This window comes from Echinops telfairi, unplaced genomic scaffold, assembly GCF_000313985.2.
Source record: "Echinops telfairi isolate 266 unplaced genomic scaffold, ASM31398v2 ScPeMD7_2291;HRSCAF=2852, whole genome shotgun sequence".
NCBI classification, from domain to species: Eukaryota; Metazoa; Chordata; class Mammalia; order Afrosoricida; family Tenrecidae; genus Echinops; species Echinops telfairi.
In genome coordinates this window covers 9,749,988-9,754,902 of record NW_022106189.1, presented here as the reverse complement: position 1 = coordinate 9,754,902, position 4,915 = coordinate 9,749,988, and the positions used below count along the sequence as shown (strand labels likewise).

The 4,915-nt window shown below is 40.0% G+C and overlaps 1 protein-coding gene across 1 annotated transcript in view; it reads left to right on the top strand.

Annotated features, from left to right (window-relative positions):
- The first annotated feature begins 98 nt into the window (after positions 1 to 98).
- Positions 99 to 4,915, top strand: part of SIAH1 (siah E3 ubiquitin protein ligase 1) — a 23,495-nt gene continuing 18,678 nt past the window's right edge. Inside the window, exon 1 of the mRNA XM_045293684.1 lies at positions 99 to 184. The gene's annotated coding sequence lies outside the window, so the exon portion shown is untranslated. The remainder of the gene's footprint in view (positions 185 to 4,915) is intronic.

The window sequence follows — 4,915 nt, the reverse complement described above, 5'->3', positions numbered from 1 at the left end:
CTCTGGCGTCCTTGGCCTCCCCGCCCTGCCCCGCACCCCGGGGTCCGTCGGCGATTGTGTTGCGTTCTTTTGCTGGGCTCAGCCCGAGGCTTCGTTGTGCAGCGTGAAGAATGCAGCCGCCTCCCTTGTTTATGTCGTTGGAGAAGAGATTGCGGGAAGGGCTCGCCAGTACAGCGCTAGCTTTGTACGGAGAACCCTGGGTTTTCAAGGGTTCCTTGGCCGAGTTGTTCGTTTGGAGTCCTTTCTTGACTTTACCAGATTGATGATTCAGGAATGTGCCTCACCTGGGTCACGGCTTTGTTGTTGTTGTTGTTGCCTGCCGTCTGCTCGCTCCTCGAAAGATTCCCAGTTTGCCCTGCCATTCAGAAAAGTCCAGTTTGTGAATTCGGAAAACCAAACTGTTCAGCAGACTTGTCAAAGTCATGGACAAGTCACAGACGTGCTATCGGTCTGTGGTCTTTCTGTGCATCCCTACAGTTCACTGTTTCTTGATACGCGACTGTCTTGTAAAGTGTTAACTCTAGCAGTTGAATGTTTCTGCTGCCTCAGGCTTTTCAAAGCCTATTTGGTTCTAATCCAGCCCACCGGTTTCTGACCGTGGATAAGATACTTAGTTTTTGTTTGTTTTTTGTCGAGTGATTTTGACTCTTGGGATTGTTGAGAGAATTGATGGGATGAGAATAGTGAAGGCTTTACAGCTGTGACTGGCACTTACTGGCACTTAATAAGTGCTTAGTAAATGCTTGTTAAGCAAGACTCCTGTTGTTATTAGTTATTGTAAAGGAAAATGTAGAGGAGGTTTAGGTGATAAGTTGACAGGCTATCTGAGATGGTGGTATTTGGAGATTCCTATAGTGTGGGATTTGAATGGACAGATCTTAAGCGGTTTGGGATTTTAAAGATCAAATTAGATTAAAATCAGGTTTCCTTTTAACAATTTTACATCTGTGGAACAGCTTTCTTGCAAGAACGTTTGAGTTAACTAACTTGGAATAGTGGGACAGTGAGTGTTAGCTCTGTGGTGTCAACCATCTCTTTTAGAAGTAAATGAAGAGCGCAGTGTAGTGTGGTAATAGTTATGATGGTAATTTTGTCAGGGAGATACTGATTTATGTTGTGATAAAGATTTGGTTAATTGTTAGGAAAACTTTGTGATCTGTGGATTGTAGAAATTAGAAAGCTATTAAAGGTGCAAATCCATGCTATTGAGCCCACTCTAACTCATTTTGCCTCTATATAAGGTTTTCAGGAGCAGATCAAACTCATCAGTTGCTCTCTGAAAGATGAGTTTAACCACCAACCTTGGATTAGCTGCCCGACTCTACTCTGGAATGGCTAGTTGTAGCATTTTTGCTAAATTTATTTTCTTTAGATATGTTATTGAATTGGTCTGAATACCCCCGTTAGCATATTTGTAGTACAATTTAGGAACATCTTAATATTTTAAACGTATAGTGAATAGATGTGAAATTGCTAACTTTTTAGGACAAATTTTTCATAAAATGCAATTTAAGCAAACTATTCACTTGAGCTTAATCTGTTTCCGCTAAACTTCAGGAAATTCTTACAAAATTGCTGCAGAGCAGTATTATTTAGTCTCTGTAATTAAAATGCTATAATGAGGTTAAATTTCGTTGTTGGGGAGCTCGCTACGGCAACATTGACAGTGTGGATGACAGGACTGTAGGACTGTTCTTAGTGGTGAGTGTTAATATGGCGTTTTGAAAAACAACTGTCAAGTTTAGTAAATGCATTGTGGTAAATGATCATTTCAGTTGTATTTTAAAGCAGTTGATAGTTGTTAATAGGATTTTAAAGCAATTGATGGTTGTTAAAGGATTTTTACTAATTCCTAGGGTTGGGGGTTTTCTTTGCCTAATACAGATTTTTTGCTGGTATATTTTTATGGCAACAGGCAGCCATATATTTCTCCTTTTGATTAGCAGCCCAATGCTTTACCCACTTCACCACCAGGGCTCCTCTCTACCTTCAGAATAAGGTGTTTTTGGTCCGTATTTCTTAGTTCTTTCCCTGCAGTTTAAGTGAACTTTCTAACCAGTTAAGTCTGACTGAACAGTCCTTCAGTGTGAAGTCCAAGTTCTTTCATATATAGCCATTCCTGAGCTGGTTACGCCCCTGCCATTTTTTTGATTGTGTACTAGTGAGTTGTTGCTTTCTCTGTACTGACATCTTATAAAGGAGCCCTGGTGGTGTAGTGATTACATGCTGGGCTGTTAACTGCAAGGTCAGCAGTCCAAAACCAGCTTCTCCAAGGGAGAAAGACAGCTTTCTACTCCTCCCGTAAAGAGTAACAGTCTTGGAAACTCACATAGGCATTTCTGCTCTGTCCTGTGGGGTCGTTATGAGCTGGCATTGACTCAATGGCAGTGAGTTGTGTGTGTGTGTGTGTGTGTGTGTGTGTGAGAGAGAGAGAGAGAGAGACAGTGTTTAAGCACTGGTCTCCTAACCACCAACTACTCCAGAGAAAGATAAGGCTGTCTGTTACCATAAAGATTTAGTCCCAGAAACCTTATAGAATAGGTCTGTGCCCTATAGAGTTGTTGTCAGTCAGAATGTACTTGATGGTGGCTTTTTGTTTGTATGGGTGCCTCAAATAGACTGTAATTTCCATGAGGATATCTTTGTTTGCCTCCAGCTGGCACTTATGCTGGCATATAGTCGTTGCTCAGTAAATATTGTTGCATGGCTAGTACCTTCACACTGTTGTTAATAATTTTCAGTCATGTCTGCATTTCCCTTTTGCTCTATCATGTAATCTAGCCAAGGTAGATTATTTTTATTTTCTTTGTTCTTTGAACATTGTCCTACAGCATCTCTGTACCTTTGCTCATGATTGTATTTACTCCCATGTCTGTGCTACTTTGCACAAATTATGTAAACTCTCTGAGTTTAAGTTTCCATTAGCACATACAAAACTATTAAGCATATTGTGCTCCTCTTCCCTCCTTATACTAGAGTGGCAGTCTTAAGTCCGTGGTTAAGAGGACAGGCTCTTAAGATAGGGCCTTGAGTGTGTCTCTTGGCTATATCATTTATTTGTGTGCTCCATGAGAACGGATGCTGCCTACTTTTGCATGTTCTAGAAAGTACTTAAAAAAAAAGAAAGTGCTTAGTTATTTTTAAGTTAGTTATTGAATATGCTGCTTAATTTCTCTAAATAGTATAGCTTACATTTTAATGGGGAGCTAGGGTCAGAATATGTAGTTGGGTGCTTCAAAAAGTTCATGGCAAAATAGAAGTAAAATAATGGAGTTTTCCTATAAACTTTTTGAAGCCTGTTCAATTAAAGGAGTAAAATAATGCTGCACTAGAAAACCAAACCCACTACTATAGAGTCGATTCCAGCTCATATTTACCCTATGCAAAACCAGACTCTGACATGGAGTCAATTTTGACCCATGGTGACCATATAAGACTGACTAAAACTGCCCCAGTGAGTTCCTAAGATTGTAAATCGTATGGGAGTAGGAAGCCTCCTGTTTCTCCTGTGGAGTGGCTGGTGGTTTTGAACTGCTGACCTTAGCAGCCCAATATGTAACCGTTATGCCACCAGAGCTCCTAGAGCACTACCCTATAGGGCAATCCAACTATCTGGGGTTTCTGAAGCTGTAAATCCATATGGGAGCAGATATACTCATTTTTCTCCTGTGGAGCAGACTTAAGAGATCAACATTCCAATGCTTACCCAACAGTCTACTGAAAATTAATGAGGCTGCCTGCTCCCTAAAGATTTTCAGCCTTTGAAAACTCTAATAGGGTCCTTGTGACTTGGAATCAGTTCCATTGCAGTGGGTGACACACTAAGATTAAAGACAAAGGCCGTGAGCAAAGGATGGAGAGAAGAATGGGTTGTTGTAGCAAATGAATAGTGATGTGAAACTTGAGTGGGGAATATTTTAATTTTGCAAAGTAAAGAATCTAGATTTTAATTGTAGTGGGAAGTGATCAAAGTATTTTAAGTAAAGCAGTGATAAAACCCATTTTTAAGATGGTTTTTTGATGTTACTTGGAGAATTGATTGGTTAGAAGGCTATTTATTTAATAAGGCAGAAATTGTTTATGACCTGGGCTGAGGTAAAATTGAAAGAAGTGGTGGGATTTGAGATGTTTTGCAGACGGACTTCACAGGATTTGACCATTTGAGATCAGGAGGAAACGCAGGAATTACGGTTCTGGCTTGAGCAGCAAGGATGTGAACTGTGGTGCCAGTTGCTAAAAGGGTCCGGCTTGTAGTAAGAGGAGGTTATCAGTAAAATATATTGGGTTTGAGGTGTCTGAAACCGCTGAAGTGACCCAGTGAGGTAGGAGGAAAATTGGGGATGTGGTGTTGCGGAAACCAGGTGGGAGATACTAGAGAATGTTAGGAAGCTGGTGGAAATGATGCTGTAGAGAAAGGGCGGAGGGAGTGTTTGATGAGAGAAGTCTGAAGTGCTCAGTGCTTAAGTTTAGGATTACTACTGTTTTAGCAGAAATAGAGAAGGTGGTAAGTGTAGACTTGCTGGTGTGGAGCTGAAGTAGTTTATATTTGGTGGCTTCAGTTATGTTTTTTTAAAAGATATAGCCACAATTGAGAATATTTGTAGTTCTTCAAAGGTGTTGTAGCTAATGTGGTTAGAGGGTAAGAGTCTGAGGTGTTAGCTGGTTATTGTGTTGCTATTGCTTACAGAAGATGAATTCTGAGCAGTAGTATTAATTTCCCACTTCTGCCCCAAATGTGGACTTATTTGAAGTATGATATCCATATATACCAAAACTTACTCAAATTATAACTGTATGATGCATTTTTTTTACCATCATCGTTTTCATTTATTTTATTTATTTTTTAAAACATTTTATTAGGGGTTCATACAACTGTTATCGCAATCCATACACACATCAATTGTGTAAAGTGCAT